The sequence below is a fragment of the Pistacia vera genome, unplaced genomic scaffold (assembly GCF_008641045.1).
Source record: "Pistacia vera cultivar Batoury unplaced genomic scaffold, PisVer_v2 Contig158, whole genome shotgun sequence".
NCBI classification, from domain to species: domain Eukaryota; kingdom Viridiplantae; phylum Streptophyta; class Magnoliopsida; order Sapindales; family Anacardiaceae; genus Pistacia; species Pistacia vera.
Window position 1 is genome coordinate 433,128 of NW_022195663.1, and position 26,100 is coordinate 459,227.

General features: G+C 31.5%; 1 long non-coding RNA gene across 1 annotated transcript; it reads left to right on the plus strand.

The window, feature by feature from the left end:
* Positions 1 to 333: 333 nt before the first annotated feature.
* Positions 334 to 3,868, plus strand: LOC116124941. Its single transcript, XR_004127274.1, has 4 exons — positions 334 to 527; positions 1,267 to 1,506; positions 2,866 to 2,918; positions 3,596 to 3,868. It is a non-coding gene; the product is annotated as an uncharacterized LOC116124941 (long non-coding RNA).
* The last annotated feature ends 22,232 nt before the right edge of the window (positions 3,869 to 26,100 follow it).

The following is a 26,100-nucleotide window of genomic DNA, read 5'->3' on the forward strand; positions in this document are numbered from 1 at the left end:
CCAAACAAAATTTCCCCCCCAAAAAAAAAAAAAAAAAAAAATACCTAATACCTCATTCAATTGTCTTCTTCACGCCACTTTTGCAATTTTACTTATTCACTAAAATTTCAGCTGCAATGTAATACCCTATACTTTTTTTTATGGAGTTTTATTAAATTTTATTTTGTGATTTTGGGGGTAAAGTGTAGTAATTTGAAAGTTTTGAGGAGTACAAGGAGCCAAAATAAGTGAGGATTAAATTGAAAATTTTCAGATATTTTGATGAACAGTGACCATTCAATGAAAAGAAAAACGGGGAAGAAGAAGAAGAAAAAAAGAGAGGAAAAGAGAGAAGGAAAAGGAGAGAGAAAAAAGAGAAAGAAGAAGAAGAGAAGGAGAGGAAGAAGAAAGGAAAGAAGGGAGAGGAAGATGGAACCAAGAATAGAGAGAGAGGAGAGAAGAGAACGACGGAAGCGGCTGGAAAAGTCACCGTCGGCGAGAAAATTCCGGTGATCGGAAAAAGCAAAGGGAGATTGAGCAAATGGGAGGTGAGTAAAGCTTGATATTTCCCCTTTTTGGTGATTTATGATTCAATTGGTTTAAAGAACTCTCTTTGGTTGTTTTGTCTATGATTTGGTATAAACTCATGAAAACAAAACTAAAATAGGGAGATTGATTTCAATAAATTGATTTGGGTAGAATATACATGTGTTTCCTAAACAAAATTTGGTTAAAGATGTGATTTTGATATAAGGGTTCACTGTACAAAAACTGACCATCTGGAATTCCGAAAATTGTTTGTATGTTTTGGGTTTTCCTGTGAACCTGAATTTCGGATATGCTGTTGTAGACTTCTTGAGGAGTGTTTAGAAATTTATTTCACTCAAAAACTCAAAGGATTGAATTTTATATGGAGTTTTGAAGTTGTCTTGTGAATTCTGGAATTTTCATTTTCTGCAGAACATGTGTTTTTGGAAAATGATTTGATGCTTATATTCTTATCCAAATTGAGTGATTTTAAATTCTGGTGAATCCTATACGTGTCTAGTTTAATTCTGGAGAGTTTCATGAGGTTTGGATTAAGGTCTGAATTGTTATGAATTTTTCAATTCAGTAACCCCAATTCTGGAAACAGGGGACAGATTTGAATGAGTTGAAAGAAAATTGTGTTTTAAATTGTTATTGATTCCGGAATGACTTGAGAAAATTATGGGAACAACTTATGTGTCTCTAGAACGCCCCGTTAAAGCAAGATACTTGATGTATTTTAATTTTCCGAAGTTTCAGATATAGGGCAGGTGTGGGGTTGGGGCTATGGAGGTGCGGGACAGCTTGGTTTGGGTTCCCGGATACGTGTGGTCTCCTCTCCTCATCCTATACCGTGCATTGAGTGCTCCTCTTAAATGAAAGATAGATCTGCCGCCTTTTCTTGGGGAAGCATGTGTTCTGAGGGACCAGATTTTAGAGTTCCTGGAAATTATGTGAAGGCAATTGCTTGTGGAGGGTGACATCATGTAGTAATCACAGGTACGTGTCTGATGTAACTGGTTACGCTGTAAGTTATACATTCATCCTTTTGAAACATAAGCTAAGTTAATTCAGTGAGGAGTATATTGATTACAGTTAGATTTGCAGCTTTAGATGTTAAAACCTAGGCATTCTTGCTGAACAAGATATTAATTTTAACTTTAAAGTTAAGCACATTTAATTTAGGATTAATTCAAAATGAAATAAACTCAATGTGTGTGGTTTTTTTTTTATCTATCTACTTCATATGCTTCTCTTCTAGATGCATTGATATGGTTATTTCCATAAATAATTTTTGGCCCTATGAGATGCTGGAGCGCTGCTTACTTTTGGTTGGGAACTCTATGGATAGGTAAGTTGTGATGGTTTGGTAACTTTGTGTGCTTATTTTTCTCTGTTCCTATTTTCTGTAAATAATTTCGGTATTTTTCTTTTCAAGTTCAGAATTTTTGCCTAGTCATCATGGATGGACCCTTGCATGATGGAGATGCAGTCTGATCTCGTTGTTGATGCCAAATTTCTTTTACTTTTCTCTCTTATGATAATATGGTAGCTGAAATGATGAAAAACATATAGCTTTTATGTCACAATGTTCTGTTAAAATTAACAGAACAAAAGGCAAACCAAACTCAATTTTCTTCTTTGTCTTCATTTGCAATAATAATATTGAGAAAAGATGTATGGGGGAGTGATTCTTGGCTTAGGAGGTATTGAAAAACTAGAAGAGGTCGAGGAGGCTCTCCTTTATGCTTTCACTGATAGACTGAAATACCTGTGGTTTTTTATTTCTTTTTTTATTTTTAATTTCCTTGTCATAATAATTTTGAACTTGAACTACAGATGGTTGGGAGTTATCTTGGCCTCCTTTTTAACCTTGATAACCTGTTTGTAGATATTTATTATTCTGTTCTTCATCCTTCAGGTTCTAATCATATCATAAATATATCTTTGGATTTTGGAGTCCGAATAGAAGTTAATTAGTCCTTGTAGATATCTTATTAAGAATTATTCTTAAAACTCCATTTCTAGCATGGAAAACTTAGTAAATTCTTGTTTTTAGAGTTTATGGCTACTAATTTTCCTTCTGAAATCTCGAATTACTTGCATCTGGTCAATTCCTTAGCAACTAAGAATATTACTTTAGCTTTTGAAGCACAGTTTCTCTACTTATTAGTCTGATCCTAATTTCGTGTTTGTGCACTTAAGAATTCTTGATTGTCATTACTTTGCCCATGTAAAATATTGTATTTTGTTTATATGCTGTATAGTTCAAATACGGTTTGGGCTTCATTACTTCTTATTGAGGTTTGAGGTATAACTTAGAAACTTACTGTTGCTCTTTTAAATTATTGGATGCAGGAAATTCTGGGCAAGGTTATACTCTTCATGTCGTTAGTGTAGCTGCTGGTGAGGTATGCATTATCTTAGTATCTAAATTTTCTCATGTTGAGGTATATATGTATTCAATGTTTTAATTGTATGAACACACAGTTTATGTATAGAGTTTGACCTATCTTCAGAAGTTTTTATTTTTATTTAAATTGTGTAGCATGACATGAAATATATCTAAGTAGGTCACTCTACTGTCTTTGTAAAACTTTAAAGGTTTTGTACTATAACATAATAATGTGTTCTTTGTTATTTAATTGAGTGAAGAAAGATTCTTGACGGTGTGCAAACTGCAATATGCAATCTGCATTTTGCAAAATTGCAGACTGTAGTTTGCAAACTGCAGTCTGCAATTTTGCAGTTGGCATATTTGCAAACTACAATCTGTATTTTGCAGACTGCAGTATGCAAAATTACAGACTGCAGTTTGCAAACTGTAAAATTGCAGTTGGCATTTTTGCACTAGTGATTGTGAAGTTGAATATTTAAACATGTTCTGTTAAACTTGCATGGTGTCATTTTTTAGAACTAGTGATTGTGAAGTTGAAGATTTAAACATATTCTTTTCCTCTTTCTTTTGCATTAAATATTTGGGGTGTCTTTGTCTTAATCTTTTCTTGAATTTACAATATATATGTGTTGTCATCTTTGAGAATATACATGAGAATTGAAGATTTTTTTTGTATTAATGGTTTTGTAGGTTGTGAAAATGCAAGAGTACTTTTTTGGTAAAGCACAATTTGGAATGGAAGATGGTATGCATGATGGTTTTTGTTGTTAGAATTTTTTGAATGATTGGAAGGTATTAACTATTACTCATAGTTAATTTTCCAATCATCTAGGTATTATAATGTAAAAATGATAGGTGCATATTTGTTGGGCATATATAAAACTTTTTGTATATGAAGGTTTATATGTTACAAAATGTAATATGATATATGAAGCATATTAGATTTTATGGATGTAAAGGATGTTGGGTGCCTATTTATTAGGCATATATGCAAACTTTTTGTATATGAAGGTTCACCATCAATGAAATGCTCTTTGGAAAATTACTGTATCATTGTTTATAATTTGTATTATTTAAATAACAACTATAACAGTTTTATATATGCTATAACAGACACATTGATAACATCTTCAAAATGTCATGGAAAATAATTTTGTAACATTTACTAAATGCAATGAATGATACTTTGATAGCACTTTTAAAATGTTATTAAAAACTCTTTTGTAGCGTTTTAACAATGTTACAGAAAACTAAACTATAATAGGTTAAGAATGTTACAAAAAACTTATTTATAGCATTTTGAGATGTTACAGAAAACTAAACTGTAACAGGTTAAGAAAGTTACAGAAAACTTATTTATAGCATTTTGAGAATGTTACAGAAAACTAAACTGTAACATGTTAAGAAAGTTACAGAAAACTTATTTATAGCATTTTGAGAATGTTATAGAAAACTAAACTGTAACAGGTTAAGAATGTTACAAAAAACTTATTTATAGCATTTTGAGAATGTTACAGAAAACTAAACTGTAACATGTTAAGAAAGTTACAGAAAACTTATTTATAACATTTTGAGAATGTTATAGAAAACTAAACTGTAACAGGTTAAGAATGCTATAGAAAACTTATTTATAGCATTTATACAGTGTTACCAAAAATCATTCGTAATTACGAATAAGTGTTACAATATACTTAACAACAGCATTTTATGACAGTTACTGAAATGATTAGTAACATGCAAAAAGTGTTACCAATGTCTGCTTTTTAGTAACATGAGCTGTCATAGCATCCTTATAAATGCTACGAATTACCTATGGTAACACTTTTTGCATGTTACCGTAGGCCATTTTTGTTGTAGTGCATACTTATGGAGATTTTGTGTTGATCAAGTAATAAAAAGGTATGTACCTGAAACTGAATTTTTATCTATTCTAACCTTCTGTTATTCGTATGCTTGTGGAGGTCATTTTGGACCAAACAGAATAGCTCGTAGGATTTTAGAATGTGGATTTTATTGGCTGACCTTGTTTGAGGATGCATATTTGTTTTGTAAGTCTTATGAGAATTGCCAATGTACAGGTAATATTTCCCACAGAAATCAAATGCCACAAACCCCTATTTTAATTATTGAGATTTTTGATATTTGGGGCATTGATTTCATGGGACCATTCCCTTCATCTTTTGGAAATGTATGTATCCTTTTGTCTGTTGATTATCTTTGTAAATAGGTGGAAGCAAAAGCCGCCAGGACTGACAATTCTAAAGTGGTTGCAGATTTCATAAAGTCCAATATCTTTGTCAGGTTTGGAATCCCAACGGCCATCCTTAGTGATAGAGGCACTCACTTCTATAATAAGATGGTGGAGACATTGTTTAAGAAATACAATGTGGTGCACAAGGTCACGTCTTATCACCCTCAGAGTAGTGGCCAAGTTGAGGTATCTAATCGTGAAGTAAAATCAATTCTAGAGAAAACAGTCAAGCCAAATACGAAGGATTGGAGTTTGAGGTTAGAAGATGCATTGTAGGCCTACAAGACTACCTATAAGACCCCTATCGGTATGTCACCATACAAATTGGTATTTGGTAAGCCATGTCATTTTCCAATGGAACTAGAGCACAATGCTTTTTGGGCAATCAAGCAATGCAACTGGGATATAGATAAGGCTAGAGAGCAAAGGAAATTGCAATTGCAAGAGCTAGAGGAGTTGAGGAATGAAGCATATGAGAGCTCCAGGATTTATAAATAGAAATCAAAAGCCTTCCATGACAAGAGGATTTCAAGGAAGAATTTTGTTGTTGGACAAAAAGTTCTCCTATACCATTCAAGGCTCAAATTATTTCCAGGTAAACTTTGTTCACCTTGGGTTGGTCCATTTGCTATTACTAATGTGTTCCATCATGGTGCAATAGAAATTCAAAGTCCGAGGACAGGGAAGGTATTTAAGGTGAATGGTCATAGACTCAAACCTTTCTATGAAGGTTTTCAAGTGCAAAATGTTGAGGTAGTGAACTTGGAGGACCCAGTCTACTTGGATGAAGAGGCATGTCGTCAAGCTAATGACGTTAAACCAAGGCATTGCTTGTGAGGAGGCAACCCAAGGGGAGTATTTATTTGCTTTTCTCTTTTTTATGCATCTGAATAATATCTCTTCTTTGCAATTGGGAATTACATTGGTGGACAATGTAAGTTTTAAGTGTGCCGGGGAGGCTTAGGTAGGATTTGATTTGTTTAATATATATATATATATTCCTTCAATAAAGAGTGTGTCTTGTGTGTACTTTACTTAAATGACGAGTTTTTTTTTTTTTTTTTTTTTTTTTTTTAATGCTCTGAGTCATGTCCTGAATACCTGATGATGCATGAGATCTTTATTGGAATTGTAAATGAGTATACTCCTTATCTTAGAATGTTAGCAATATTCTATAAACTAGAGTTAAGCACATTAAAGTCTTAATGGTCGATTGGAATGATATGTCTTGAAAAGTTGTGTGGACCGGGTGATGAGGCATGATTGAGGAGTGTATAGCGAGTCTTGAATCCATTTTTCTTAAGATAGTCCTAAACTCGGTTTAAGTAAATAGGGTAAAAAATAAATAAATAATGAAAAAGAAAAAAATGAAGAAGAAAATATTGGCTACATTTTAGTTCTACTCTAATGTTTTGGTTACTGAGTAACTACGGGTAGGCATGCCTACTATGTTTGCTTCTATGCGAAAAAGTGACAAAGGATAAGAGTATGCAAAGCACCTTCTGTTTGTTCTTGTTGATTAAATTTTGGGCTACGACCGAAGGAATAATTATTCTTATAAATAAATAAAACCCTAGTTTGCTACCCGATTTGTAGTAGTAAAGAGAAATGGTTGAGGGATGAGTTGTGCATGAGTCAGTTGTGTTAAGTTGCTTGGTTTGCATTGACTGAAGGAGAATAATTATAGATAAAGATGAAGAGAGAAATGAATGTATTTGATTCTGGTTTATTCTATTATTACTACAACTTTAAGTTAGGTATGAGCATAATTAGGGATTAAACATAATTACATGTGCATCATGATAAGGTACTCTGTGTGGCTTGAGTATAATGTGTACTTAGTGTGAGTTGTTTTGCTTGAGGATGTGCAAAAACTAAGTGTGGGGGAATTTGATAATTGTTCAATACCTGATATTTTCAATCCCTTTATATCAATCTTTGTGATATATTTTGTGGTTAATTGAGCTGATTAATATATTTTTTGAATTAGGAAAGGAATGGAGGCATGCGAATGAAAGCGGAGCATAATGTGCAATTTTTAGATATTGAAAAATTCGACATCTGAAGGTTCAGTAGAGACTTTGACAATCTTAGAGTTTTAGAATGAGAAAAATGCCTTTCAGATTTGAAGTAGACATCCCAAGCTTTTTAAATTGGGTTTACACGTTTTAATCCTAGTAGATTTGGGTATTCAAAGTTTAAATCATTGTTAGAATATCAAATCCCATCATAGCTTGGGCATAGGTCAGTAATTGGTCAATCACTCGAGTTCTAGAAGTCCAATTGAGATGATTGAAGATTCATTGGAAAGCTTAAAACCAAGGATACAACTTTCATGAAGAGTCCAAGCTCGAATTCATTTGTTTTCTAACCCCAAATTAGCTCACATGTCCAACGGAAAATTAGTCAACCTGTTTTGGAAAGAGTAGGACTTAATGCCTACAATTTAGGAATTTGAGTTGTAAACTGTTGGAGGAGGTTGTACACATGTTTTTAGGGTTATTTGAAGGGTCTATAAATAGAACATTAGGTTTTAAGGAGATACAAAGAGATTCATTTAAAAACTCTTGTTATTCTCAGTTTAAGATGTTTGGTTAGACTTTTTTAATTCGGTTCGAGGGGATTTCATTTCCTAACACATATCGATGGTATAATTGATAAAGTAATGTAATTTCTTACCTTTTAATGTATTTGATTTATGTTATTCTATTTTAATGGAATATGATATTTGATTCGTTTAATTTACTTCAGGCTTAATAGATTGATTGAATTAATATCGATTGCTAGAATTAGGATTGTATTACGTAATCGATCTGTTTCTAATCACGCAGTAGCGATTAATAATAAAAGATTGTGGATAAAATTTTCATCTTATTACTTGAATGACAAAACCTAAGTTAAACAACCTGAGCTTGTGAGAATGTTGCTTAGGTTAACCTATTTCCTTGGAACTTAAAGCAACCATTACATTAAATCTAGAGAGCTTGTTCTAGGTTGTCTAATGGTTATAGACTGTTGAAGAGCATGTTTCATTAGTCAGAATTAAGGGGAATTTCGAGTAGTAGAGCTTGTTACTGCCTAGGGTTGATACTTCCATGAAAAGGTAGGATTGCATTGCAATTGAGAATATACATTGATTGTGAGGGTGAGAATGAGCTGAGAACTGAAGTTATTATTTTATTGATTTTCATTCATAATTTCGTTTTGGTAATTATTTAGTTTCCTTGATTTTACAAAACCCCAAATTTATATTTTCGTTATTTAGGTCAATTTAGTTTAGGAATTTATTTTTCATGGAAGTTTTAGGATTTAATTTTAAACAATTGGAATTTAGATTCAACTACTTCCCTATGGGATTGACCCTTACTCGCGCTATCTACTGATTAACAATTAGGAGTAAGATATATTAATTTTGTAGTGTTGACGACACATTGTCACTTACTCTTGTATGCTTTAAGGAAATGATGCTTTAATTGTTGAAATATGTGGGATGAGATTCTCTTGGTGTATCAACTTTTAAAGATTGAGATTTGGATTGTTATTTATTTGCTCATATCTGCATAATTTGCCTTCTTAAATCTTGTGAAATTATTGCTTTATCTCACGATTTGAGCATTATTTTGTTTTTGTTCAAAATTGAATAAGTGACTTTAAGTTTATTGCTTTTGTGATATTGTTGCCACATTGAGAGACTTTGTGCTGACATGTTTGAAGATGATTTCGATTCATTCAATTTTTGTCTTGTGTGCCAACATTGGTGTTGCATGTCATCACAGTGTTATGTTGGTTCTTATGTGTTCATATCGCATCACAATGTTAACATACCTAATTTAAGTGTCCGTATAATGTCAAAACTCTGAATTTTTCTAGGGTTTTCATTTAAGAGTTGCGACAACGCGGTTTCTTCTCTTCAACCTATTTTGTGCCGCCTGAATCTCTTTACACTCCGACTCTTGTTGAAATCTCATTTGTGTATCTAATCCATCTTCGATTGTAGCCAAGAAAAGAGCGAGAGTTCATCAGTCTCACCATGAAGTTGAAGTTGAACCCTTTTCATCCTCATCTGAGAAGACCAAACTACATCTAACTCTCAAAATGTTGATTCCCCTCCATCAAATGAGCAACCTGTCAAGAGGATGAAACAAATAGAGAGCTCTCCAGCAAAATCCAAAACATCAAAGAAGTCATCTAAATCTTCTATAAGGAAGAAGAAAGGAAAGACTGCTCATCAACCTTTTGATGTTGGTAAACGTCTTACCTTTGTTTCCACTGGTACTGAAACTAGATTCAATAAGCACATGGTTAATAGACCCATGCTTTGTGAGTTACATATTCATTTCGATGATTTCCCAGCTATTTCTTTAATTTTTATGCTAAGAGGTTGGAACAAGTCAGTTAGCAACATTGTGATTCCATCACAAGCTCTTGTGGAAGAGTTTTATGCAAACTTTAGAAAAGACCTTGATAAAACTAGCCCCCATAGAAATCATGTGTTTGTTCAAGGTTTATGGGTTGAGTTTACCATTGATGTCATTTGTTTAGTCCTAAGTTTTCTCCTTGTTGAAAACCTAGAGGACTTAACTATCAAACCTGATGATTTAGACAAAATGGTCAAAGACCTCACTGGTGGATCTGTTTCATCTGTTTCAAAATGGTCTGAATGTGGCTATATTCAGCCCAATGTGCTCACATCGTTCTATAAGGATATATTCAAGATTGCCTTAACCAATTGGTAACCCTCCTTACATAACTCTTTTGTTAGACTTGAAAAGGCTCAACGCATTTATTGAATTGGAACTGGGAAATAGACATATCTAGGTTCTATGATCTACTCTTGCATCAAAATAGCTGATGAGTCAAAAACCTTTCCTTTCCCATCTCTAATTCATAGGATTATCTCCCCTTACAACCCTAAGAGGCAAGCCAACTGGCAAAACCACTAAGATTTATGGCTCTGCTCTTGCCCTTCCTATGGATGTTTCATCATCCTCCTATACTATCCCTTTCAAAGCTAACTCCTAGCAATCCAAGCTCTTAGATGATGTGCAGGCCCTAGAGAAAACCATTGGTGATATGCCCCAACAATTGTCACAACAGATTGCACACCTTCACGCCACTTTGCATGCAAGAGTGTATTATCTAGAAGAGCTGGTGAAAATGATAAAACCTACTACTGCTCAACAAGATGCTAATCAAGAACAGGAGCAATAACAAGTTGTTGCTCAACAAGCTCATATCCAACTAGCAACTCATGGAGAAGAAGAAAAGACTCCAACTGCTTAAGCTACCCCAAGTTGTACTGCTTTAGAACCTGTTGAATCATCTCAACAACAAGTTTCAACATCCTGTGGTTCTTGTGGAGGAAAAAGGGTAAAATCAAGAGCTGGAAGAGGAAAATCTCCCAATGGAAAGACTCCCATCAGAAAATCTAGTCGACATTGAAGATTTGGTTCAAACCTTATGAACAAAGAGGGGGAGTAAGGTTTGATGATTTATGGAGGAGTAGGTGGAGTTTGTGTAGTGATGAAGGATTTGTTTATGATGAACTTTTTTTTCTTTTTTTTTCTTTTTTTTGTTTTGGCTGATATGAACTGCTTTTGCTAATAAATTTGAATTGTTTTAGTTAATTTTTTTTTTTTTGACAATGTGAACTAAACTGTCCTTATTGTTTTTTTTTTTTTTAATTTACTGTTATTTGAATGTGAAGTTGTTTAAACACTCAGGGGGAGTGTGCTTGATGAGGGAGAGTTGTTCAGTTTGTTTGTGTTAGCTTATTGCTAAACTGTGTTTGTTGATAATGAATTGATAGCTTTTGCTAAGTTCATTTTTTATTTATTTATCTTGTTTCTAACTTATTTCTATGCTTGATAATGATAATGTTTGTGAGATATGCTTTTGTATTTGTTTCTATCCTGTCTCTATAACTGTTGTTGGTTTTTTGGTTGAGATAGGTTTGTGTTGATCATGTTATCAAAATTGTGCTTTGTTCACAAGTTTGACAAAGGAGGAGATTGTAAGTATTTTTGTCAACTTATGAAATTTGTGTGTGTACACATTCATTTCTAATGCTTGCTACATCCTTTTTTTTAAGCACAATTGTTTCTTCGGTTTATACATGTCGTGACATTCTGAATTGATTTGTGCACATTCCCTTAGTCTGTTTTTATTGCATAATGTGTTGCCACATTAGAGCCAGATGTGTTACCAGTTGTCCGGTCAGACTTTAGTACAAATGTTGTGTTGTCATTGGCTGTTAGGATTTTATCTAGGACTGAAACATGCATGAGTGGTCCATTTACAAGTGTCAAATATTTCAGTTGTGGTCCTGGAAATTTGTTTTGCTTTTCAAAAGTAGTCCTAATTACAATTTATTGAAAACTTTCCTAAAATAGCCAAACATGGGTAAGGCTTTGTCGGTTGGTTGTCTAAGGGTTTCTTGAGCAATGATTCTTTATAATCTTTTTCATCATTGCATTTACGTTTGAACCTGAATATTCCTCTTATTTTCTCTAAAAATTCTTTGAGGTTTTATTATTTTTAGGCAAGGTTCCTTTGTTGTTTGTTAAGCTCAAAATACTTATCTAACTTTGTTGTTTGAGTGTCTTGGAACTTGGTTCTATTGATGAATGCTTGGAGGGATTTCAAGTTGTGGAGCTAAGAAGTGTCTGCGGCATTAAGCTTGAGTGGAGCTCGAGCCATCCAAGGGGTGTCTTGGATTCAAGCAAGCTGTGGCAAGACATTGGGTCAACCAAAGGGTAAAGCTAGAGTGTTGTGAAAATAGGGAGTGTTTTACCTTGTTTAGCTTAACTTCAACTTTGTAACCAACTTTGAATGTTTGCTATAGTGGATTTGCCTCATTTGGACTTGGTCCCATAGATGTAGGCTTTTGGCCGAACCATGTAAATATGCTTGTGTGCATTATTTTATGTTCATGGTTGATGTGATGAATATGTTGAATAATCATACCCACAAGCATCGATGAACAATATATCAACACTTATTCTGCATAAGTTTAATTAAATTGGTTAATCACAAACTTTCAATTTTCATTTAATTTACATATAATCTATCATGACAAAGATTCTATGTTTTGAGCTAATTTATGTATGGATCCAAAGTCTTTGATCGTTACTGAGTATGTAGCTCCGTTATGGAATTCACTAAGTTGGTCAGCCTCCTCCTTCGACTTGATAAAGTCATCACTGGAAGTTTTATAACTATACCAAGTTGATTAAACTTATGCAAAATGGGTTAAGCATGTTCATTTGTGCTCGTGGGTTTGTTCTTCATCATCAACATAAAATAAACATCCATGACATAATTTAAAGCACATAAATCATGTTTACATGGTTCGGCCAGCTACCTACATCCATAGGACCAAGTTCAGACAAAGCTGATCCACTATGATAAACATTTATAGTTCAATTACAATGCTAAAGTTAAGCATCAGTTGTAAAACACTCCTTGTTGTCACAACATTTTAAACTTCACATTTGGTTGAACTTCATTCTACCAAAGCAAGCTTCACACTAGGAAACGTCAAACACTTAAACAATAAAGGTTAACAAGGTATTTTTAAGCTTACCAAAGCATAATGGAACCTAACCAAATATGAAATAAACCTCTAAGAATTTGCAGTGAACAAACAAAGGATATTCAGGTTCAAAGAATAATGCAAGGCTGAAGACAAATATATGAGAAACTTGCTCAATAATGCATTAGACAAACTAGCCGACAACTTCTTACATGTTTAGCTTTTTTGGGAAAGTTTTCAACTACTTTCTTGGGACCACTTCTAAAAAGCTAAACGAATTTCCAATACACAACTAAGCTGTAACAACTGCTGTATACTAGTAAAATGCATGCATAATAATAATAGAAAATAGGCCCAGAACTTTTCTTTTTATTACATGTAATAAGTCTTTTATACACAAAGAGCATTATTTACAAAATGCCATTTCAAAAGACAAAAACAGGGGAAACAGTGTAGCTATTTCTCCTCGCTTGCCGACGTCTCTCCGACTGCATCATCACCTAGATCCTGCATCCACAAAGGAAAATAATGGGGTGAGCAAAAAATAATGCTCAGTAAGTAAACCCTCTATTTTTCTATCCCCGTATTTATATCTCTTAATTCTTTCCTCACACTTTCTTTCTATTGTTTTCTACTAAACGTCATGGCCTCATCTTACCGAAGGTCGACCGGATGGCGTTCACACAGCACCATCTCACTCTTCATGACTGTTGGGTGGAGTTCACACAACACCAACCCGCTCTTAGTGACTACCAAGTGGGGATCACAAAGCACCTACCCAGTTTTCCTAACTATCGGGTGGAGACCACAAAGCACCTACCCGTTTCTCATGACTTTCGAGTGACGATCACAAAGCATCAACCCGTTTCTAATAACTATCGGATGATGATCACAAAGTATCAACCCGTTTCTAATAACTACTGGGTGACGATCACAAAGCATCAACCCGTTTCTAATGCTCTTCTCATTCACTCTACTCTAGCACTTCTCATTCTCTCTACCCTTAGAGTAGTTGCATTCACAAAGTTCTCTACTCATACAGCAAGTGCATACACAAAGCTTTCTACTCTTTCTTAAGTCACTTCTCAATGCACAATTAATGCATATGGATGATTCATCTCCACTAATGCACTTATGAAATGCCAACATGCAATGTTGCAAGAATTAAGGTTCACTACTCATACTCAAACCTCTATTAGACATTTCATCAAACAATTCAAGTGCATAACAAGACTCTACTATAACAATAATTCTATGTCTTTCTCTAACCATCCAAAAAGGGAGAAAACTCCCTCACATAGCCATAATTCCTGCCATAGAATAACACTTCCAAAAAGGATTTCTCAATATCCTCCAATTCCATCTCAAACTACATTTCCAACCCACATCTCACTTCTCATAATTGAAGTGTATGAACAACCACAAAGCAATAATAATCTCCATTTAAAACTCAATAATATAGCATATAACATGTATATAACATACATACATAATTGCTATTAAATCTCTAATCAAGAAAATTCTCAAATCTCAACTTGGGTTGGGATTTACTTACCTTGTGATGGAGAGATCTCACTAGCACTTCCTTTCTCTTGGTTTGCTTGACTTTTCTTTACCCTTTAAACAATTCAACCAAAAGCCCTTAATATCCAAATATACTTAAAATCTCACAAAACTTCACATCCCAAGCAAGAATCCTTACCTTAGGATGCCTTAGATTGATTTTCTACCCTAAATCACTCCAAAAGCCCTCTAAAAATCCTTGAACAAATGAAAGAGAACTTGAGAGGAAGTAGAAAGGAGGGTGGCGATGGAGAAGAAGAATGAAGGGTTTGCAATGACTTAATTCCTTTTAACAAAATTTATGCACAAGCATTCCCATTTTGTCCTTACTCTTCCTTAGGAATTCCATCTATATCCTTTGATTCATTACAAACACACCCCCATATTAACTTATTCTCCATGAAAATTTCTTACATTTTACTCCCCATTTTTCCTACTAATTAGGGGTAGAATGGTCAAATTGCCCTTAGGGAAGAAAATATCTAAAACTTAACAAACATTTTGGTCGGCACGTCGCCGCGGCAAAGAAGCTTCTGTCGCCGCGGCGAAACTGTCCAGCAGCTTCCCCGTGAGCTTCAACACCTCTTCGCCGCGGCGAAGATTCTTCTTCGCCCCGGCGAAGCTTGGAACACTAAACTTCTTCTATTTTCAACCAATTTCAAGGCAAGTGTTCAACATATCAATTAAAGGCCAACTAAACAATAATACTAATAAACCGACTCAAAAAGAGCAAAAGAAGAAGCATTAACTACGTACCTCAAGTGGAGCGTTACATGAGCTATTGACATATGTTCATGGACTATTCACACATACTCAGGTCTGGAAAATATCTTAACAACTAAGGAAGACACGACATGTGTAAGAAGAATCTGACTGGACAGTTATTGCTACACTAGACTCTGATGTGCTCACATGTTATATGATAAGATCAAACTAACTAAAGTGGGCACATCAGCATAGAGAGTGATGACCCTAGTTAGTAAATTTATGTTTTATACGTGAATCATACACCCAGCCGTATAATTCACATATAAAATGCGAATTCCTGTATTTTATAAGCACAATTGAATTATATTGCTATATGCGAATTATATGCCCCAGCTATATAATTCCCATATAATTTGGCTGTATTACTGAAAATAAAATTTTGCTATTTAATGAGCCAAAACGACATCGTTTTAGGTGAAGTTTGGTCAAAACGACGTCGTTTTAGGCTTAGTCTCTTTTTAGGCGCCCACTTCCTCTCTTCTTCTTCAACTATTCTTCAACAAGTACCACTTGTTTAGTTATTTGGAGTAGTATTTTTGAAATATTATCATTAGGTAGAGTTGAGTGGTTATTACGAGGTAGGATTTGAAAATTAAAAATAGTTGAATAATTTAGGATAGGATTTTGAGAATAGGAAAATAAATATGTATTTTTATTTGGAATGCAAATAAGATGGGGAAACAAATGCTTATTTTAGTTATTTGGAGTAGTATTTTTGAAATATTATTGTTAGGTAGAGTTGGGTGGTTATTACGAGGTAGGATTTGAAAATTAAAAATAGTTAAATAATTTAGGATAGGATTTTGAGAATAGGAAAACAAATATGCTTTTTTATTTGGAATACGAATAAAATATTTAAACAAACGCAAATCGCCTCTTCTTCTTCAGCTTAATGACAAATAAAATTGTTTGTTTTGTTTAGTAATTGGTCCACTTCTACAATATTTGTAGTAATTAATTACAAATTAAATAATACAATTTTTATAAACTGAAATATTATAATTAAAAAAGATATAAATCATACACCTATAAAGAAAAACAAAGGATGATTAATTCAATGATCATAAAAAGTGTTAAAATCATGATTAATATTGCTATATTTTTTTAAACGTATTATTGACAATGTATCGTATTAAACTCATATATACCTGTATCGTATTTTTCCTGTATCCGAATTTTATGACCAATTTTTTTACAAACGTATTTTTTACCATTTGCCATATCATACCCATAAAATTATCGTACCATTTTTTTGCCGTATCCGTATTTACTAACTAGAATGATGGCAATAAAAAGCTACAAAAACCATTATGCATAAACAATATGATGTCTTGACATCATAACTTAATTAATGTAGCCACACATAATTTATAAGTTNTTGGCACACTTCACTTCTTCTATTTTCAACCAATTTCAGGGCAAATATTCAACACAACACTCAAACAAATGTCAACCGAACAATATTACCAAGAGACCAACTCAAATAAGAGCAAAAGAAGGAACAATAACTACGTACCTCAAGTGGGGCGTTACAATGCCCCAGCCATATAATTCACATATAATTCCCATATAATTTGGCTGTATTACTGAAAATAAAATTTTGCTATTTAATGAGCCAAAACGACATCGTTTTAGGTGAAGTTTGGTCAAAACGACATCGTTTTAGGTGAAGTTTGGTCAAAACGACGTCGTTTTAGGCTTAGTCTCTTTTTAGGGCGCCCTCTTTCTCTCTTCTTCTTCAACTATTCTTCAACAAGTACCACTTGTTTAGTTATTTGGAGTAGTATTTTTGAAATATTATTATTAGGTAGAGTTGAGTGGTTATTACGAGGTAAGATTTGAAAATTAAAAATAGTTGAATAATTTAGGATAGGATTTTTAGAATAGGGAAATAAATATGTATTTTTATTCGAAATGCAAATAAGATAGGGAAACAAATGCGTATTTTAGATATTTTGAGTAGTATTTTTGAAATATTATTGTTAGGTAGAGTTGGGTGGTTATTATGAGGTAGGATTTGAAAATTAAAAATAGTTGAATAATTTAGGATAGGATTTTGAGAATTAGAAAAGAAATATGCATTTTTATTTGGAATACGAATAAAATATTTAAACAAACGCAAATAGTCTCTTCTCCTTTAGCTTAATAACAAATAAAATTGTTTGTTTTGTTTAGTAATTGGTTCACTTCTACAATATTTGCAGTAATTAATTACAAATTAAATAATACAATTTTTATAAACTGAAATATTATAATTAAAAAAGATATAAATCATACACCTATAAAGAAAAAAAAAGGAGGATTAATTCAATGATCATAAAAAGTGCTAAAATCAAGATTAATATTGCTGTATTTTTTTAAACGTATTATTGACAATATATTGTATTAAATCCGTATATACCCGTATCGTATTTTTTCTATATCCGAATTTTATGACCGAAATTTTTTACAAACGTATTTTTCACCATTTGTCATATTATACCCATAAAATTCTCGTACCCTTTTTTTGCCATATCCCTATTTACTAACTAGGATGATGGCAATAAAAAACTATAAAAATGATTGTATATAAACAATATGATGTCTTGACATCATAACTTGATAGCCACACATAATTTATAAGTTGATAAAATACTTACCAGAACTATTTAGAGTTTATGACAGTCACTTTTGGGGCAAATCTGACACAGAAGTACGTGTCTTTATTATTTTTTTGAAATTTTAAAAATATCTTTATTCTTTTTCCTTTTTTATAAATTTAACTTCATCGATTCTTAAATATTAAAACCTATTTGGCCATGATTAATATTAGCAAACTTTTTACATTTTTTTAACTAAAGAACTAACAATTTTTTCATAAAAGCTATATTTGTATGAGTCTTATTCTAAAACTTTATTCGAATAAGCCATATAAAAGTCTTATATCTATGTTATTAGATATAGTATTCATCATTTTTATTACGGTCATTATACCATACAACGTGTTTTACTTTCTGCTTTTGAAGGTCGGAAAAAAGCACCAGTTACGTTTGGATCTTCTTAAAGCTGCACTAGAAGGAAATATTGAGGTAGCTGAAATCTGTATTAAAGATAATTCTCAATGACGCTACCAAGTGCCACTATCATAGAGGACAAGAAACTATTTTTCATGTAGCAGCAGGAGCAAAACGAACTGACTTTGTGGAGAAGATGATTAAATTGATGGCAGAAAATGGCCTCAAGTTGCAAAACGAAAAAGGGAACACTGCCTTCTGTTTTGCTGTTATGGCAGGGAATAATCAAAGCTGAGAAAATGCTGGAAACGAACCGAAAGCTGTCGGAAATCTGTGGAGGGGAACAGCTGACTCCACTGAATTTAGCTGCTTTATTTGGACAAAGGGAAATGGCGTTATTTTTATACGGTCAACATTATAAGGAAAATTGACTGGAGACGACAAAAAACGAGTATTTTTTGCAAGCATTGATACTAGGTACGCAAGTATTCACGGATATGATGCATGATCATTCATCATAAATATTTGTTTGATTAAATACATAAATGTAAGTAAATGGAACAAAGTACATAATAATTTGGTTTATACTCTTACCTTATGTTTTTGAGAGCACCACTTAATTTTCCTGTTTGAATGAGAAAGAAACAGAAGAGAATTCAGACTTGTAGCTGTATATTTGTTAGTTGAAATAAGTAATTGCTCTTATATATTAGGAGATGTAAATATTGGTACTGAATTAATTAGCAATATTTGGTCATCTTCCCCATTTTCTCACTAGTTTATATGTGTGTGTAATATTTACTTTTGAATATTACAAGTACATTTATCATTTTCGAGATGTAAAAATAATTAGCAATTTCAAATACCTTTTTTTCTTTTTCTTTTTTATATCTTCATCTAAATTTATTTTTTTTTTCTTATGAGATGTTAGAATCGTTTTTTGGTGTTGTGATGTTTTTTGATGAAAAGTAGTGAGCTCCTGGTGATTAGCTGTTGGTTTTAGTGTTGTCAGTGAGCTGCTGATGATTTAATGTTCTGTTACTGTAATGATCTGAGAGTAGCAGGATAGTCTATTTTGCTGAAGAAGTCTTGGTGTTGATGAAGAAAATATGCTGGTGATAATTCTGTTGTGTAATGATTGGTGTTGATGAAGAGAGAATGATGGTGATAGTCAGTTGCTGTAATGATTTGAGAGTAGCAGGATAGTTTGATTTGCTGAAGTTTTGATGGAAAGCAGTGTTGGATGCACCGTAGTGTTGACAGTTGTGAACGTAGTCATAATAGATGAAATGGTGAAACAGCATAGAAGTGATGAAAGCAGCATAGAGCTCAATTTGTCTGTTTGTAATCTGTTCAGGCTCAGTAATATTGTCGGCTCAGAGCTACAATTATCATATGCAGAGATTATAAAATCTGATAAACATTCGCACCAGTTCAGTTTAAGGGGGAGTGTGAAGAAAAATAAAGCTCAGTTAAAATACTAGCTCAGACAGAAAGAAAAAAAAAATCCCATACAGTTTGAGGGGAAATGGATCAAAGTGCCAGCTCAGACAAACATTCCCAGTCTCAGGTTTCAAAGCTGATGAGTTTAGTTTGTAATGGTTAAGCGATGTCATTTTTCAATATAAATGATAGAAAGTTGTTAAAGCATTAGTGTTAAACTGCTACTTTACCTTTACAGGGGTAAGCATGGGTAGTGGCCAGTGGGTAGAACCGGAACCTGTGGATAGAATTGAAACCAAAACCGAAACCTACAAACTGATACTGTGCAGTAGGTTCCGGTTCCATTTATTAGAACTAACTTGTACGGTTCTGGGTTCAGTTCTTTTTGTGGAGGAACCGGAACGGAACCAGAACCAGAATCTGTGAAAAGAACCTAAAACGAGTACCCGGTTTGAAACCTACTTGGAACCTGTAGTGGGTATCTGGTTTAGAACCTTTTTGAAACCTGTTTTAGACCTCAGCTGTAATGAATATTTGTGAATAATGGAGGGTTTTCTATTATTTTACTAAAAAAAATTAAAATAGAAAGTTAAATTTTTAGAATACCTAATTAAATAAATATACAATTATACTTATTACATATAACTATACCATATTAAAACTTTATATATTTAATACATTAATATTAAGTTTTGATTATTAAGTGTATAATTGGAATTAGGATCCAAAAAAGAGTATTTTATGTTATTAAAAGAATTATTTTTGAATAAAATAGTAATTTGATTGAATAATAATATATTTAGTTATTTACTTCAATTATCAAGTTCTAAGTATATTATAGTAAATTAGCAATTAATTAATTATATAGATAATTAAGCTGGGCATTTGGGACCGGGCCCAAAAGCCCAGCTCTAAAACCGGTCCTAGGACCGGTCCTTGAGAGGACCGGACCTAGGAGGCCTGGTCCCAAAATGGGACCAGGCCTAAGGAGGAGGGCCCGGCCCCCACTGGGCCCTCCTCCAAGGTCCCAGGCCTGGGCCCAAAAAATTTTGTTTTTTTCAATGTAGTCCCTGTCAAATTACTAAAACCCCCTGTTAATTTTAGAATAAATATAAATTATGAGGGCTAAAATGAAATTTTACAAAATTTATAAAAAAAAAATCTTCCCGGTCTAAAAAATTATATAAATTTATGGATTTTATGAATTTACCCCTAAAAATACTAAAACCCCCTATAAAATTTCGTTTTGCCCCCAAATATAAAAAAATTGAGGGGAAAATGAAATTATCCAAGGCCCATCGACCGGTCTTGGGCCCATGAGACCAGTCCCGACCAAGCCTAGGGCCTGGTCCGGGTCCTGGTTTTTCTCATGGGCCTGGGACCAATCCCAAGCCCATGAGTGACTAGTCCCAAACGGGCCCAGGCCTGGGCCGCAGGGACCGGTCCCTTGCCCACCTCTATGATAAATTGATAAAACATTAATAAATTTAATTACTAGTTAAATATCATACTTAATCAATTATAACATTACATTATAGTTAAATGATTACTTAATTTATTATAATTTTATAAAATTACTTAATTGATTTATAGTATAATTAATTATAGCATTACATTAATCGATTACTACTTAATCAATGACTTATAACTTTAGTATATTACTTAATTAAATAATTAGAATTTAATTAATTTAGCATTATATTATAGATTTATAATATAATTACTTAATCAATTATAATTTTCATTATAACATTAGTACAAATACTTAATTAAATGATTAAAAATTTAATTAATTATAATATTACATTAAAGATTTATAGTATGATTACTTAATTCACTATAACATTGCATTATATCACATAATTAAATATAATTACTAATTAAATGATTACTTATTGATTATGACAATATATTATAACATTAGTAATTACTAATTTACTATATAAACATTGCACAATATTTAATTAAATTAGGGTAAATTTAATTAATCATAACATTACATTATAAATTTATAGTACGATTACTTAACTAATTGTAACATTACATTATAATTAAATGATTACTTAATTAGTTATAACATTCTATTATAAACAAATATATAATATTATATTAAATTTTTAGTATGATTACTTAATTCATTATACATTTCATTATAGTATGATATATAATTAATTATAACATTACATTTAGATGATTATTTATTGATTATGACATTTTTATAAACATTAATTATATTACATATAAAAAAATGATTACTTAATTAAATGATTAGAAATTTAATTAATTAGCATTACATTATAGTTAAATAATTACTTAATTAAATTATATATTATCATTACATTACTTATTTAATTATAATCACTTAATTAATTATAACATTACATAGTTAAATTACTTATATTAGTTATAAATTATAACTTACATTATAACATTAGTAATTTACTACATTATTACATTACTCAATTAAATGATTAAATTAATTATATATTAAATTATAGATTTTAGTATGATTACTTATCATTATAACATTACATTATACTGTGATCACATAATTAATTATAACATTACATAATTAAATGATTTTAATTGATTATGATATTATATATAAACATTAGTAATTTATTACATAAACATTAGCACAATACTTAATTAAATGATTAGAAATTTAATTATTATAACATATAACATTACTATAAATTTATAATATGATTACTTAATTAATTGTAACATTACATTATAAATAAATGATTACTTAATTAAATTATTACTAATTAATTATAACATTATATTATATTATGATCATTTAATTAATTATAGCATTACATATTAAATATTACTTAATTTAATTAGTTATAAATTTAATAACATTACATTATAAACATTAGTAATTTATTACATTATTATATTACTTAATTAAATGATTAAAAATTTAATTAATAATAACATTACATTACAGATTTATAGTGTGATTATTTAATCAATTATAACATTTCATTATAAACATTAGTACATTAATTAAATGATTCGAAATTTAATTAATTACAATATTACATTATAGATTTATAGTATGATTACTTAATTCATTATAACATTACATTATAGTATGATTACATAATTAATTATAATATTATATAATTAAATAATTACTTAATTGATTATGAGATTATATTATAAACATTAGTAATTTACACAATACTTAATTAAATGATTAGAATTTTAATTAATTATAACATTACATTATAAATTTATAGTATGATTACTTAATTAATTATAACATTACGTTATAAACAAATGATTACTTAATTAATTATAATATTCTATTATAAACATTAGTACAATACTTAATTAAATGACTAGAAATTTAATTAATTATAATATTACATTATAGTTAAATAGTATATTACTTAACTAATTATAACATCACAATTTACATTGTAGTATGATCACTTAATTAATTATAAAATTACATAATTAAGTGATTACTTAATTAATTATGACATTATATTATAGACATTAAACATTAGTAATTAATTAAATGATTAGAAATTAATTGATTATAACATTACATTATTGGTAAATAATTACTTAATTAATTATAATATTACATTATAGTATGATCACTTAATTATGTATAACATTACACAGTTAAATGATTACTAATTAATTATAAATTTATAACATTACATTATAAACATTAGTAATATACTACATTAGTCATTAGTACATTACTTAATTAAATGGTTAAAAAATCTAATTATTTGTAACATTACATTATAAATTAATAGTATGATTACTTAGTTAATTATAATATTACATTATAAACATTAGTACAATAGTTAATTAAATAATTAGAAATTTAATTAATTATAATATTATATTATAAATGTATAGTATTATTACTTAATTAATTATAACATTACATTATAATTAAATAATTACTTAATTAATTACAACATTACTATATTACATTATAAACATTAATAATTTATAACATTAAATTTACTACATTAGTATTTAGTTGTGGCAGAATCAAAGAAGTTGATGGCAGTTTCTAACTTTCTATTGTTTGTTTGACTGATTTTAGTGAAGTTATTTGATGTGAATTGTGATGAATAATTGCTTGTGTTTTGGTTTTAATTGAGGAGTTTTATGTAAATTGTGATGAATTGATTGAATTCAATGTTGCCTAGAGATTAGAGGATTTATGAGTTACATTGGACACAAATGAATGAGTAATCAAAATTTGTTAGGAGTGTATTTGTAAACTTTGAAGGTATTTTTGTCATTTTTTAAACTAATAGGGGGTAATTTTTTTTATAGGGTACCCGAGAAAGGAACTGGAACCTGCATTTTAGGTTCTGGTTCCTTAAATTTAAGAACCTGTACTATGCGGTTATGGTTCCGATTCCTTTTTTTGGGAACCTATACTATGCGGTTCCGGTTCCAGTTCCTCCGAAAAATACAAGGTACCCGAAACCGCTCACCCCTACCTTTAGTTAAAGCACAAAGTTAATAGTATCAATTCACTCCGTCAATACTCAATATACAAGATACAAAACAGTTCTTTCTCTCAACTGTAATCTAGAAATTTCATCCTCCGTTTTTCTCAAGTCTCACAGGACCAAAGTAGCAAAATTGACAAAGCAGCGTTATTAAATCAAACTCTAGAGTTGGTCAAACTTCTTTGGGATAAAATATTACAAAATGTGGGCGACAAAGTCTAGAGTTACTTTAATTAAAATAGAGATGTATAGCTTGACGCAGCTCACTTGGGGAACTTCAAATTCTTGGCTGAACTTATCAACGTTTATCGTGATTTTGGTTCATCAAAAAGATGATAATCAATGGAGCATATTCCACATTGCAATTATGTACCGTTATGACGATTTATTCAAGTTAACAATAGCTTATTGCAACTAGCTGCAAAATATCCAAATCCGTAACCGATGAGTACTATGCCAGTGCAGCTCTAGAAATGCAACTGAGAGTTGCGAATCTTTTGGATAAGCACGGTAATTAAATTAAAGAATAAAAAAATTACAACCTAGCGCCAACCCCTTGACAACCCAAAGAGTTGCGGAAAACAAAAGAATGAAGCACCAAGGAAAGACATCAATAACCTGGAGCCCAGCAGCAAAGCAATCTAAAGCATAGGAAAAAGCACTCAAGATTGTTAAAAAAAAAAAAACAGCAGACCCTATACACGGGCAGCAGTCACCACAAAAACCAGCAAAAAAATATTGCCCCCAGTCTCAGCACTACAAAAACAGGCTATACAACCCAGCAATCCCAAGACAAAAAACAATTTCCTGCTGCATATGATTTTAGCACTATTTTCGGGAGCAAAAACAAAGGAAATGCTCATAATCAGCAAGCTGATAATCCTATTTTTTATAGTGATTTTGTATTGAATTTCAATAGTATATAGGATACTTCTCATATAGTTTGGGTCATAATTGCTACATAATTCTATTAATTTTACTTTGCAGACCTAAACGATGATTTTGAGCATAAATGACGGTGTTGAGCGTAAATTACATAACTTGAGATTTTCAACTCAGAATGAGATGAATTTAGAAGCTATGAAAAGCTAAGAAGCAAAACTATAACTTTCATGTTTGGGTTTTTCCTTATTCTGATTGGAAGATGATGAAAACTTGGCTTGAAGTTGTGAACAATCTGTTGTGAACTGAAGAAAAAAGTCTTTGAACATGCATCAGTATTTTATCCATAACATTAGCTGTAGACCTCAGATTGGGATAATACTTGAATGAGTAGAAAGATAAGATACAGAGCTAAAACTATCATGTTTTGTTAATGATCCAGTTCAGCTTATAAAATGGTTAAAAATTGAGAAAAATGTTACATTAGTGCATGGAAGACAAGCAGATTTGTTATCATGTATTTTTAATTTAACTGTGGCTTTTTACCATAATACCCTCACAACTTTAATACCAAAAGGAGAGGTCCTTAGTAATGTTGGGGGAGGCTAGGGTTTTGGAAAAACACATCAAAGAGGAGGAGGAGATAAAAGGAGAGAGTCTAGCACATTCATTCGAGAGAAGTTGGCATACATTTCCAAAGATCAATTCTTCAAGACTTTATGCATCAGTTTGGAATTGTTATGATGATGAGTTCAAAACTGATGTTGATTGTTATCACTTTGATTATGGAGTAGATTGTTATTATTAAGGGGTAGATTCTACCGAACCATGTTGACTTGATTTTCAATTTTATTAAAGCATTCAGGAATTTATTGTTTTACAAGAATCTGTCTGATTTGCTTAATGCTTTTGGATCTAATGTTTCTTTAATTATTTAGGGCTCTTATTGAATGATGAACCGGGCGGTGAAATCACTTTAGGTCATTAAAATAGCATAGATCATAGATCGAATAGGATACTCGAGAAAGTCTTATGAGGTTTATGTGGCCAGTTTAGGTTTGAAGCAGGAGCGGAACCTAATCGTTAATGAATTTCACAATTGTGTTAAATTGAGGGATTTAAACATCTTTAGATCAATAAATTTCCTGAATCTGATTTTTGTGGCATGTCTGTCAACATTGGTTTAGGTAGAAATGAAACCCTTGACATTTTTATCATATACTGATATTTGTCTTTGTTATTTAATTGTTTTAATTTTT